The sequence below is a fragment of the Oncorhynchus kisutch genome, linkage group LG18, assembly GCF_002021735.2.
Source record: "Oncorhynchus kisutch isolate 150728-3 linkage group LG18, Okis_V2, whole genome shotgun sequence".
Classification (NCBI taxonomy): Eukaryota; Metazoa; Chordata; class Actinopteri; order Salmoniformes; family Salmonidae; genus Oncorhynchus; species Oncorhynchus kisutch.
Window position 1 is genome coordinate 67,445,992 of NC_034191.2, and position 14,250 is coordinate 67,460,241.

Sequence of the window (14,250 nt, forward strand, 5' to 3'; positions counted from 1 at the left end):
CAGAGTCAGTATTTGGGTGCAGAGTGACAGAGTCAGTATTTGGATGCAGAGTGACAGAGTCAGTATTTGGGTGCAGAGTGACAGTCAGTATTTGGGTGCAGAGTGACAGAGTCAGTATTTGGGTGCAGAGTGACAGAGTCAGTATTTGGGTGCAGAGTGACAGAGTCAGTATTTGGGTGCAGAGTGACAGAGTCAGTATTTTGGTGCAGAGTGACAGAGTCAGTATTTGGATGCAGAGTGACAGAGTCAGTATTTGGATGCAGAGTGACAGAGTCAGTATTTGGGTGCAGAGTGACAGAGTCAGTATTTGGATGCAGAGTGACAGAGTCAGTATTTGGATGCAGAGTGACAGAGTCAGTATTTGGGTGCAGAGTGACAGAGTCAGTATTTGGGTGCAGAGTGACAGAGTCAGTATTTGGGTGCAGAGTGACAGAGTCAGTATTTGGATGCAGAGTGACAGAGTCAGTATTTGGATGCAGAGTGACAGAGTCAGTATTTGGGTGCAGAGTGACAGAGTCAGTATTTGGGTGCAGAGTGACAGAGTCAGTATTTGGATGCAGAGTGACAGAGTCAGTATTTGGATGCAGAGTGACAGAGTCAGTATTTGGATGCAGAGTGACAGAGTCAGTATTTGGGTGCAGAGTGACAGAGTCAGTATTTGGGTGCAGAGTGACAGAGTCAGTATTTGGATGCAGAGTGACAGAGTCAGTATTTGGATGCAGAGTGACAGAGTCAGTATTTGGGTGCAGAGTGACAGTCAGTATTTGAGTGCAGAGTGACAGAGTCAGTATTTGGGTGCAGAGTGACAGAGTCAGTATTTGGGTGCAGAGTGACAGAGTCAGTATTTGAGTGCAGAGTGACAGAGTCAGTATTTGGGTGCAGAGTGACAGAGTCAGTATTTGGATGCAGAGTGACAGAGTCAGTATTTGAGGAGAGTGACAGTCAGTATTTGGATGCAGAGTGACAGAGTCAGTATTTGGGTGCAGAGTGACAGAGTCAGTATTTGGATGCAGAGTGACAGAGTCAGTATTTGGGTGCAGAGTGACAGTCAGTATTTGGGTGCAGAGTGACAGAGTCAGTATTTGGGTGCAGAGTGACAGAGTCAGTATTTGGGTGCAGAGTGACAGAGTCAGTATTTGGGTGCAGAGTGACAGAGTCAGTATTTGGTGCAGAGTGACAGAGTCAGTATTTGGTTGCAGAGTGACAGAGTCAGTATTTGGATGCAGAGTGACAGAGTCAGTATTTGGGTGCAGAGTGACAGAGTCAGTAGTTGGATGCAGAGTGACAGAGTCAGTATTTGGATGCAGAGTGACAGAGTCAGTATTTGGGTGCAGAGTGACAGAGTCAGTATTTGGGTGCAGAGTGACAGAGTCAGTATTTGGGTGCAGAGTGACAGAGTCAGTATTTGGAAGCAGAGTGACAGAGTCAGTATTTGGATGCAGAGTGACAGAGTCAGTATTTGGGTGCAGAGTGACAGAGTCAGTATTTGGGTGCAGAGTGACAGAGTCAGTATTTGGATGCAGAGTGACAGAGTCAGTATTTGGATGCAGAGTGACAGAGTCAGTATTTGGGTGCAGAGTGACAGAGTCAGTATTTGGGTGCAGAGTGACAGAGTCAGTATTTGGAAGCAGAGTGACAGAGTCAGTATTTGGATGCAGAGTGACAGAGTCAGTATTTGAGTGCAGAGTGACAGTCAGTATTTGAGTGCAGAGTGACAGAGTCAGTATTTGGGTGCAGAGTGACAGAGTCAGTATTTGGGTGCAGAGTGACAGAGTCAGTATTTGAGTGCAGAGTGACAGAGTCAGTATTTGGGTGCAGAGTGACAGAGTCAGTATTTGGATGCAGAGTGACAGAGTCAGTATTTGAAGCAGAGTGACAGTCAGTATTTGGATGCAGAGTGACAGAGTCAGTATTTGGGTGCAGAGTGACAGAGTCAGTATTTGGATGCAGAGTGACAGAGTCAGTATTTGGGTGCAGAGTGACAGTCAGTATTTGGGTGCAGAGTGACAGTCAGTAGTTGGGTGCAGAGTGACAGAGTCAGTAGTTGGATGCAGAGTGACAGAGTCCGTATTTGGGTGCAGAGTGACAGAGTCAGTATTTGGGTGCAGAGTGACAGAGTCAGTATTTGGGTGCAGAGTGACAGAGTCAGTATTTGGAAGGAGAGTGACAGTCAGTATTTGGATGCAGAGTGACAGAGTCAGTATTTGGGTGCAGAGTGACAGTCAGTATTTGGATGCAGAGTGACAGAGTCAGTATTTGGATGCAGAGTGACAGAGTCAGTATTTGGGTGCAGAATGACAGTCAGTATTTGGATGCAGAGTGACAGAGTCAGTATTTGGGTGCAGAGTGACAGAGTCAGTATTTGGGTGCAGAGTGACAGAGTCAGTATTTGGGTGCAGAGTGACAGAGTCAGTATTTGAGTGCAGAGTGACAGAGTCAGTATTTGGGTGCAGAGTGACAGAGTCAGTATTTGGATGCAGAGTGACAGAGTCAGTATTTGGAAGCAGAGTGACAGTCAGTATTTGGATGCAGAGTGACAGAGTCAGTATTTGGGTGCAGAGTGACAGAGTCAGTATTTGGATGCAGAGTGACAGAGTCAGTATTTGAAGGAGAGTGACAGTCAGTATTTGGATGCAGAGTGACAGAGTCAGTATTTGGATGCAGAGTGACAGAGTCAGTATTTGGATGCAGAGTGACAGAGTCAGTATTTGGATGCAGAGTGACAGAGTCAGTTTTTGGATGCAGAGTGACAGAGTCAGTATTTGGATGCAGAGTGACAGAGTCAGTATTTGGATGCAGAGTGACAGAGTCAGTATTTGGGTGCAGAGTGACAGAGTCAGTATTTGGGTGCAGAGTGACAGTCAGTATTTGGATGCAGAGTGACAGAGTCAGTATTTGGGTGCAGAGTGACAGAGTCAGTATTTGGGTGCAGAGTGACAGTCAGTATTTGGATGCAGAGTGACAGAGTCAGTATTTGGATGCAGAGTGACAGAGTCAGTATTTGGATGCAGAGTGACAGAGTCAGTATTTGAGTGCAGAGTGACAGAGTCAGTATTTGGGTGCAGAGTGACAGAGTCAGTATTTGGGTGCAGAGTGACAGTCAGTATTTGGATGCAGAGTGACAGAGTCAGTATTTGAGTGCAAGTGACAGAGTCAGTATTTGGGTGCAGAGTGACAGAGTCAGTATTTGGGTGCAGAGTGACAGAGTCAGTATTTGAGTGCAGAGTGACAGAGTCAGTATTTGGGTGCAGAGTGACAGTCAGTATTTGGATGCAGAGTGACAGAGTCAGTATTTGGGTGCAGAGTGACAGAGTCAGTATTTGGGTGCAGAGTGACAGAGTCAGTATTTGGGTGCAGAGTGACAGAGTCAGTATTTGGTGCAGAGTGACAGAGTCAGTATTTGGTTGCAGAGTGACAGAGTCAGTATTTGGATGCAGAGTGACAGAGTCAGTATTTGGGTGCAGAGTGACAGAGTCAGTATTTGGATGCAGAGTGACAGAGTCAGTATTTGGATGCAGAGTGACAGAGTCAGTATTTGGGTGCAGAGTGACAGAGTCAGTATTTGGGTGCAGAGTGACAGAGTCAGTATTTGGGTGCAGAGTGACAGAGTCAGTATTTGGAAGCAGAGTGACAGAGTCAGTATTTGGATGCAGAGTGACAGAGTCAGTATTTGGGTGCAGAGTGACAGAGTCAGTAGTTGGGTGCAGAGTGACAGAGTCAGTAGTTGGATGCAGAGTGACAGAGTCAGTATTTGGATGCAGAGTGACAGAGTCAGTATTTGGGTGCAGAGTGACAGAGTCAGTATTTGGGTGCAGAGTGACAGAGTCAGTATTTGGAAGCAGAGTGACAGAGTCAGTATTTGGATGCAGAGTGACAGAGTCAGTATTTGAGTGCAGAGTGACAGTCAGTATTTGAGTGCAGAGTGACAGAGTCAGTAGTTGGGTGCAGAGTGACAGAGTCAGTATTTGGGTGCAGAGTGACAGAGTCAGTATTTGAGTGCAGAGTGACAGAGTCAGTATTTGGGTGCAGAGTGACAGTCAGTATTTGGATGCAGAGTGACAGAGTCAGTATTTGAAGGAGAGTGACAGTCAGTATTTGGATGCAGAGTGACAGAGTCAGTATTTGGGTGCAGAGTGACAGAGTCAGTATTTGGTGCAGAGTGACAGAGTCAGTATTTGGTGCAGAGTGACAGAGTCAGTATTTGGATGCAGAGTGACAGAGTCAGTATTTGGGTGCAGAGTGACAGAGTCAGTATTTGGATGCAGAGTGACAGAGTCAGTATTTGGATGCAGAGTGACAGAGTCAGTATTTGGGTGCAGAGTGACAGAGTCAGTATTTGGGTGCAGAGTGACAGAGTCAGTATTTGGGTGCAGAGTGACAGAGTCAGTATTTGGATGCAGAGTGACAGAGTCAGTATTTGGATGCAGAGTGACAGAGTCAGTATTTGGGTGCAGAGTGACAGAGTCAGTATTTGGATGCAGAGTGACAGAGTCAGTATTTGGATGCAGAGTGACAGAGTCAGTATTTGGGTGCAGAGTGACAGAGTCAGTATTTGGGTGCAGAGTGACAGAGTCAGTATTTGGAAGCAGAGTGACAGAGTCAGTATTTGGATGCAGAGTGACAGAGTCAGTATTTGAGTGCAGAGTGACAGTCAGTATTTGGTGCAGAGTGACAGAGTCAGTATTTGGGTGCAGAGTGACAGAGTCAGTATTTGGGTGCAGAGTGACAGAGTCAGTATTTGAGTGCAGAGTGACAGAGTCAGTATTTGGGTGCAGAGTGACAGAGTCAGTATTTGGATGCAGAGTGACAGAGTCAGTATTTGAAGGAGAGTGACAGTCAGTATTTGGATGCAGAGTGACAGAGTCAGTATTTGGGTGCAGAGTGACAGAGTCAGTATTTGGATGCAGAGTGACAGAGTCAGTATTTGGGTGCAGAGTGACAGTCAGTATTTGGGTGCAGAGTGACAGAGTCAGTATTTGGGTGCAGAGTGACAGAGTCAGTATTTGGGTGCAGAGTGACAGAGTCAGTATTTGGGTGCAGAGTGACAGAGTCAGTATTTGGTGCAGAGTGACAGAGTCAGTATTTGGTTGCAGAGTGACAGAGTCAGTATTTGGATGCAGAGTGACAGAGTCAGTATTTGGGTGCAGAGTGACAGAGTCAGTATTTGGATGCAGAGTGACAGAGTCAGTATTTGGATGCAGAGTGACAGAGTCAGTATTTGGGTGCAGAGTGACAGAGTCAGTATTTGGGTGCAGAGTGACAGAGTCAGTATTTGGGTGCAGAGTGACAGAGTCAGTATTTGGATGCAGAGTGACAGAGTCAGTATTTGGATGCAGAGTGACAGAGTCAGTATTTGGGTGCAGAGTGACAGAGTCAGTATTTGGGTGCAGAGTGACAGAGTCAGTATTTGGATGCAGAGTGACAGAGTCAGTATTTGGATGCAGAGTGACAGAGTCAGTATTTGGGTGCAGAGTGACAGAGTCAGTATTTGGGTGCAGAGTGACAGAGTCAGTATTTGGAAGCAGAGTGACAGAGTCAGTATTTGGATGCAGAGTGACAGAGTCAGTATTTGAGTGCAGAGTGACAGTCAGTATTTGAGTGCAGAGTGACAGAGTCAGTAGTTGGGTGCAGAGTGACAGAGTCAGTATTTGGGTGCAGAGTGACAGAGTCAGTATATGAGTGCAGAGTGACAGAGTCAGTATTTGGGTGCAGAGTGACAGAGTCAGTATTTGGATGCAGAGTGACAGAGTCAGTATTTGAAGGAGAGTGACAGTCAGTATTTGGATGCAGAGTGACAGAGTCAGTATTTGGGTGCAGAGTGACAGAGTCAGTATTTGGATGCAGAGTGACAGAGTCAGTATTTGGGTGCAGAGTGACAGTCAGTATTTGGGTGCAGAGTGACAGTCAGTATTTGGGTGCAGAGTGACAGAGTCAGTATTTGGGTGCAGAGTGACAGAGTCAGTATTTGGGTGCAGAGTGACAGAGTCAGTATTTGGGTGCAGAGTGACAGAGTCAGTATTTGGATGCAGAGTGACAGAGTCAGTATTTGATGCAGAGTGACAGTCAGTATTTGGATGCAGAGTGACAGAGTCAGTATTTGGATGCAGAGTGACAGAGTCAGTATTTGGATGCAGAGTGACAGAGTCAGTATTTGGATGCAGAGTGACAGAGTCAGTATTTGGATGCAGAGTGACAGAGTCAGTATTTGGATGCAGAGTGACAGAGTCAGTGTTTGGATGCAGAGTGACAGAGTCAGTATTTGGGTGCAGAGTGACAGAGTCAGTATTAGGGTGCAGAGTGACAGTCAGTATTTGGATGCAGAGTGACAGAGTCAGTATTTGGATGCAGAGTGACAGAGTCAGTATTTGGATGCAGAGTGACAGAGTCAGTATTTGGATGCAGAGTGACAGAGTCAGTATTTGGGTGCAGAGTGACAGAGTCAGTATTTGGGTGCAGAGTGACAGAGTCAGTATTTGGAAGCAGAGTGACAGAGTCAGTATTTGGATGCAGAGTGACAGAGTCAGTATTTGAGTGCAGAGTGACAGTCAGTATTTGAGTGCAGAGTGACAGAGTCAGTAGTTGGGTGCAGAGTGACAGAGTCAGTATTTGGGTGCAGAGTGACAGAGTCAGTATATGAGTGCAGAGTGACAGAGTCAGTATTTGGGTGCAGAGTGACAGAGTCAGTATTTGGATGCAGAGTGACAGAGTCAGTATTTGAAGGAGAGTGACAGTCAGTATTTGGATGCAGAGTGACAGAGTCAGTATTTGGGTGCAGAGTGACAGAGTCAGTATTTGGATGCAGAGTGACAGAGTCAGTATTTGGGTGCAGAGTGACAGTCAGTATTTGGGTGCAGAGTGACAGTCAGTATTTGGGTGCAGAGTGACAGAGTCAGTATTTGGGTGCAGAGTGACAGAGTCAGTATTTGAGTGCAGAGTGACAGAGTCAGTATTTGGGTGCAGAGTGACAGAGTCAGTATTTGGATGCAGAGTGACAGAGTCAGTATTTGAAGGAGAGTGACAGTCAGTATTTGGAAGCAGAGTGACAGAGTCAGTATTTGGATGCAGAGTGACAGAGTCAGTATTTGGATGCAGAGTGACAGAGTCAGTATTTGGATGCAGAGTGACAGAGTCAGTTTTGGATGCAGAGTGACAGAGTCAGTATTTGGATGCAGAGTGACAGAGTCAGTATTTGGATGCAGAGTGACAGAGTCAGTATTTGGGTGCAGAGTGACAGAGTCAGTATTTGGGTGCAGAGTGACAGTCAGTATTTGGATGCAGAGTGACAGAGTCAGTATTTGGATGCAGAGTGACAGAGTCAGTATTTGGATGCAGAGTGACAGAGTCAGTATTTGGATGCAGAGTGACAGAGTCAGTATTTGGATGCAGAGTGACAGAGTCAGTATTTGGATGCAGAGTGACAGAGTCAGTATTTGGGTGCAGAGTGACAGAGTCAGTATTTGGGTGCAGAGTGACAGTCAGTATTTGGATGCAGAGTGACAGAGTCAGTATTTGGGTGCAGAGTGACAGAGTCAGTATTTGGGTGCAGAGTGACAGTCAGTATTTGGATGCAGAGTGACAGAGTCAGTATTTGGATGCAGAGTGACAGAGTCAGTATTTGGATGCAGAGTGACAGAGTCAGTATTTGAGTGCAGAGTGACAGAGTCAGTATTTGGGTGCAGAGTGACAGAGTCAGTATTTGGGTGCAGAGTGACAGTCAGTATTTGGATGCAGAGTGACAGAGTCAGTATTTGAGTGCAAGTGACAGAGTCAGTATTTGGGTGCAGAGTGACAGAGTCAGTATTTGGGTGCAGAGTGACAGAGTCAGTATTTGAGTGCAGAGTGACAGAGTCAGTATTTGGGTGCAGAGTGACAGTCAGTATTTGGATGCAGAGTGACAGAGTCAGTATTTGGGTGCAGAGTGACAGAGTCAGTATTTGGGTGCAGAGTGACAGAGTCAGTATTTGGGTGCAGAGTGACAGAGTCAGTATTTGGTGCAGAGTGACAGAGTCAGTATTTGGTTGCAGAGTGACAGAGTCAGTATTTGGATGCAGAGTGACAGAGTCAGTATTTGGGTGCAGAGTGACAGAGTCAGTAGTTGGATGCAGAGTGACAGAGTCAGTATTTGGATGCAGAGTGACAGAGTCAGTATTTGGGTGCAGAGTGACAGAGTCAGTATTTGGGTGCAGAGTGACAGAGTCAGTATTTGGGTGCAGAGTGACAGAGTCAGTATTTGGAAGCAGAGTGACAGAGTCAGTATTTGGATGCAGAGTGACAGAGTCAGTATTTGGGTGCAGAGTGACAGAGTCAGTAGTTGGGTGCAGAGTGACAGAGTCAGTATTGGATGCAGAGTGACAGAGTCAGTATTTGGATGCAGAGTGACAGAGTCAGTATTTGGGTGCAGAGTGACAGAGTCAGTATTTGGGTGCAGAGTGACAGAGTCAGTATTTGCAGAGTGACAGAGTCAGTATTTGGGTGCAGAGTGACAGTCAGTATTTGGATGCAGAGTGACAGAGTCAGTATTTGAGTGCAGAGTGACAGAGTCAGTATTTGGGTGCAGAGTGACAGAGTCAGTATTTGGGTGCAGAGTGACAGAGTCAGTATTTGAGTGCAGAGTGACAGAGTCAGTATTTGGGTGCAGAGTGACAGTCAGTATTTGGATGCAGAGTGACAGAGTCAGTATTTGGGTGCAGAGTGACAGAGTCAGTATTTGGGTGCAGAGTGACAGAGTCAGTATTTGGGTGCAGAGTGACAGTCAGTATTTGGATGCAGAGTGACAGAGTCAGTATTTGGATGCAGAGTGACAGAGTCAGTATTTGGATGCAGAGTGACAGAGTCAGTATTTGGATGCAGAGTGACAGAGTCAGTATTTGGATGCAGAGTGACAGAGTCAGTATTTGGATGCAGAGTGACAGAGTCAGTATTTGGATGCAGAGTGACAGAGTCAGTATTTGGGTGCAGAGTGACAGAGTCAGTATTAGGGTGCAGAGTGACAGTCAGTATTTGGATGCAGAGTGACAGAGTCAGTATTTGGATGCAGAGTGACAGAGTCAGTATTTGGATGCAGAGTGACAGAGTCAGTTTTTGGATGCAGAGTGACAGAGTCAGTATTTGGGTGCAGAGTGACAGAGTCAGTATTTGGGTGCAGAGTGACAGAGTCAGTATTTGGATGCAGAGTGACAGAGTCAGTATTTGGATGCAGAGTGACAGAGTCAGTATTTGAGTGCAGAGTGACAGTCAGTATTTGAGTGCAGAGTGACAGAGTCAGTATTTGGGTGCAGAGTGACAGAGTCAGTATTTGGGTGCAGAGTGACAGAGTCAGTATTTGAGTGCAGAGTGACAGAGTCAGTATTTGGGTGCAGAGTGACAGAGTCAGTATTTGGATGCAGAGTGACAGAGTCAGTATTTGAAGGAGAGTGACAGTCAGTATTTGGATGCAGAGTGACAGAGTCAGTATTTGGGTGCAGAGTGACAGAGTCAGTATTTGGATGCAGAGTGACAGAGTCAGTATTTGGGTGCAGAGTGACAGTCAGTATTTGGGTGCAGAGTGACAGTCAGTATTTGGGTGCAGAGTGACAGAGTCAGTATTTGGGTGCAGAGTGACAGAGTCAGTATTTGAGTGCAGAGTGACAGAGTCAGTATTTGGGTGCAGAGTGACAGAGTCAGTATTTGGATGCAGAGTGACAGAGTCAGTATTTGAAGGAGAGTGACAGTCAGTATTTGGATGCAGAGTGACAGAGTCAGTATTTGGATGCAGAGTGACAGAGTCAGTATTTGGATGCAGAGTGACAGAGTCAGTATTTGGATGCAGAGTGACAGAGTCAGTTTTTGGATGCAGAGTGACAGAGTCAGTATTTGGATGCAGAGTGACAGAGTCAGTATTTGGATGCAGAGTGACAGAGTCAGTATTTGGGTGCAGAGTGACAGAGTCAGTATTTGGGTGCAGAGTGACAGTCAGTATTTGGATGCAGAGTGACAGAGTCAGTATTTGGATGCAGAGTGACAGAGTCAGTATTTGGATGCAGAGTGACAGAGTCAGTTTTGGATGCAGAGTGACAGAGTCAGTATTTGGATGCAGAGTGACAGAGTCAGTATTTGGATGCAGAGTGACAGAGTCAGTATTTGGGTGCAGAGTGACAGAGTCAGTATTTGGGTGCAGAGTGACAGTCAGTATTTGGATGCAGAGTGACAGAGTCAGTATTTGGGTGCAGAGTGACAGAGTCAGTATTTGGGTGCAGAGTGACAGTCAGTATTTGGATGCAGAGTGACAGAGTCAGTATTTGGATGCAGAGTGACAGAGTCAGTATTTGGATGCAGAGTGACAGAGTCAGTATTTGAGTGCAGAGTGACAGAGTCAGTATTTGGGTGCAGAGTGACAGAGTCAGTATTTGGGTGCAAGTGACAGTCAGTATTTGGATGCAGAGTGACAGAGTCAGTATTTGAGTGCAGAGTGACAGAGTCAGTATTTGGGTGCAGAGTGACAGAGTCAGTATTTGGGTGCAGAGTGACAGAGTCAGTATTTGAGTGCAGAGTGACAGAGTCAGTATTTGGGTGCAGAGTGACAGTCAGTATTTGGATGCAGAGTGACAGAGTCAGTATTTGGGTGCAGAGTGACAGAGTCAGTATTTGGGTGCAGAGTGACAGAGTCAGTATTTGGGTGCAGAGTGACAGAGTCAGTATTTTGGTGCAGAGTGACAGAGTCAGTATTTGGTTGCAGAGTGACAGAGTCAGTATTTGGATGCAGAGTGACAGAGTCAGTATTTGGGTGCAGAGTGACAGAGTCAGTATTTGGATGCAGAGTGACAGAGTCAGTATTTGGATGCAGAGTGACAGAGTCAGTATTTGGGTGCAGAGTGACAGAGTCAGTATTTGGGTGCAGAGTGACAGAGTCAGTATTTGGGTGCAGAGTGACAGAGTCAGTATTTGGAAGCAGAGTGACAGAGTCAGTATTTGGATGCAGAGTGACAGAGTCAGTATTTGGGTGCAGAGTGACAGAGTCAGTAGTTGGGTGCAGAGTGACAGAGTCAGTATTTGGATGCAGAGTGACAGAGTCAGTATTTGGATGCAGAGTGACAGAGTCAGTATTTGGGTGCAGAGTGACAGAGTCAGTATTTGGGTGCAGAGTGACAGAGTCAGTATTTGGATGCAGAGTGACAGAGTCAGTATTTGGGTGCAGAGTGACAGTCAGTATTTGGATGCAGAGTGACAGAGTCAGTATTTGAGTGCAGAGTGACAGAGTCAGTATTTGGGTGCAGAGTGACAGAGTCAGTATTTGGGTGCAGAGTGACAGAGTCAGTATTTGAGTGCAGAGTGACAGAGTCAGTATTTGGGTGCAGAGTGACAGTCAGTATTTGGATGCAGAGTGACAGAGTCAGTATTTGGGTGCAGAGTGACAGAGTCAGTATTTGGGTGCAGAGTGACAGAGTCAGTATTTGGGTGCAGAGTGACAGAGTCAGTATTTGGTGCAGAGTGACAGAGTCAGTATTTGGTTGCAGAGTGACAGAGTCAGTATTTGGATGCAGAGTGACAGAGTCAGTATTTGGGTGCAGAGTGACAGAGTCAGTATTTGGGTGCAGAGTGACAGAGTCAGTATTTGGATGCAGAGTGACAGAGTCAGTATTTGGATGCAGAGTGACAGAGTCAGTATTTGGGTGCAGAGTGACAGAGTCAGTATTTGGGTGCAGAGTGACAGAGTCAGTATTTGGGTGCAGAGTGACAGAGTCAGTATTTGGAAGGAGAGTGACAGTCAGTATTTGGATGCAGAGTGACAGAGTCAGTATTTGGGTGCAGAGTGACAGTCAGTATTTGGATGCAGAGTGACAGAGTCAGTATTTGGATGCAGAGTGACAGAGTCAGTATTTGGGTGCAGAGTGACAGTCAGTATTTGGATGCAGAGTGACAGAGTCAGTATTTGGGTGCAGAGTGACAGAGTCAGTATTTGGGTGCAGAGTGACAGAGTCAGTATTTGGGTGCAGAGTGACAGAGTCAGTATTTGAGTGCAGAGTGACAGAGTCAGTATTTGGGTGCAGAGTGACAGAGTCAGTATTTGGATGCAGAGTGACAGAGTCAGTATTTGAAGGAGAGTGACAGTCAGTATTTGGATGCAGAGTGACAGAGTCAGTATTTGGGTGCAGAGTGACAGAGTCAGTATTTGGATGCAGAGTGACAGAGTCAGTATTTGAAGGAGAGTGACAGTCAGTATTTGGATGCAGAGTGACAGAGTCAGTATTTGGATGCAGAGTGACAGAGTCAGTATTTGGATGCAGAGTGACAGAGTCAGTATTTGGATGCAGAGTGACAGAGTCAGTTTTTGGATGCAGAGTGACAGAGTCAGTATTTGGATGCAGAGTGACAGAGTCAGTATTTGGATGCAGAGTGACAGAGTCAGTATTTGGGTGCAGAGTGACAGAGTCAGTATTTGGGTGCAGAGTGACAGTCAGTATTTGGATGCAGAGTGACAGAGTCAGTATTTGGGTGCAGAGTGACAGAGTCAGTATTTGGGTGCAGAGTGACAGTCAGTATTTGGATGCAGAGTGACAGAGTCAGTATTTGGATGCAGAGTGACAGAGTCAGTATTTGGATGCAGAGTGACAGAGTCAGTATTTGAGTGCAGAGTGACAGAGTCAGTATTTGGGTGCAGAGTGACAGAGTCAGTATTTGGGTGCAAGTGACAGTCAGTATTTGGATGCAGAGTGACAGAGTCAGTATTTGAGTGCAAGTGACAGAGTCAGTATTTGGGTGCAGAGTGACAGAGTCAGTATTTGGGTGCAGAGTGACAGAGTCAGTATTTGAGTGCAGAGTGACAGAGTCAGTATTTGGGTGCAGAGTGACAGTCAGTATTTGGATGCAGAGTGACAGAGTCAGTATTTGGGTGCAGAGTGACAGAGTCAGTATTTGGGTGCAGAGTGACAGAGTCAGTATTTGGGTGCAGAGTGACAGAGTCAGTATTTGGTGCAGAGTGACAGAGTCAGTATTTGGTTGCAGAGTGACAGAGTCAGTATTTGGATGCAGAGTGACAGAGTCAGTATTTGGGTGCAGAGTGACAGAGTCAGTATTTGGATGCAGAGTGACAGAGTCAGTATTTGGATGCAGAGTGACAGAGTCAGTATTTGGGTGCAGAGTGACAGAGTCAGTATTTGGGTGCAGAGTGACAGAGTCAGTATTTGGGTGCAGAGTGACAGAGTCAGTATTTGGAAGCAGAGTGACAGAGTCAGTATTTGGATGCAGAGTGACAGAGTCAGTATTTGGGTGCAGAGTGACAGAGTCAGTAGTTGGGTGCAGAGTGACAGAGTCAGTATTTGGATGCAGAGTGACAGAGTCAGTATTTGGATGCAGAGTGACAGAGTCAGTATTTGGGTGCAGAGTGACAGAGTCAGTATTTGGGTGCAGAGTGACAGAGTCAGTATTTGGAAGCAGAGTGACAGAGTCAGTATTTGGATGCAGAGTGACAGAGTCAGTATTTGAGTGCAGAGTGACAGTCAGTATTTGAGTGCAGAGTGACAGAGTCAGTAGTTGGGTGCAGAGTGACAGAGTCAGTATTTGGATGCAGAGTGACAGAGTCAGTATTTGGATGCAGAGTGACAGAGTCAGTATTTGGGTGCAGAGTGACAGAGTCAGTATTTGGGTGCAGAGTGACAGAGTCAGTATTTGGGTGCAGAGTGACAGAGTCAGTATTTGGATGCAGAGTGACAGAGTCAGTATTTGGATGCAGAGTGACAGAGTCAGTATTTGGGTGCAGAGTGACAGAGTCAGTATTTGGATGCAGAGTGACAGAGTCAGTATTTGGATGCAGAGTGACAGAGTCAGTATTTGGATGCAGAGTGACAGAGTCAGTATTTGGGTGCAGAGTGACAGAGTCAGTATTTGGGTGCAGAGTGACAGAGTCAGTATTTGGATGCAGAGTGACAGAGTCAGTATTTGGGTGCAGAGTGACAGTCAGTATTTGGATGCAGAGTGACAGAGTCAGTATTTGAGTGCAGAGTGACAGAGTCAGTATTTGGGTGCAGAGTGACAGAGTCAGTATTTGGGTGCAGAGTGACAGAGTCAGTATTTGAGTGCAGAGTGACAGAGTCAGTATTTGGGTGCAGAGTGACAGTCAGTATTTGGATGCAGAGTGACAGAGTCAGTATTTGGGTGCAGAGTGACAGAGTCAGTATTTGGGTGCAGAGTGACAGAGTCAGTATTTGGGTGCAGAGTGACAGAGTCAGTATTTGGGTGCAGAGTGACAGAGTCAGTATTTGGTTGCAGAGTGAC

The 14,250-nt window shown here is 46.1% G+C and overlaps 1 protein-coding gene across 1 annotated transcript in view; it reads left to right on the top strand.

Annotated features, from left to right (window-relative positions):
* Positions 1–14,250, top strand: part of LOC109909926 (contactin-associated protein-like 2) — a 286,511-nt gene that overhangs the window by 168,503 nt on the left and 103,758 nt on the right. The window lies entirely within an intron of this gene.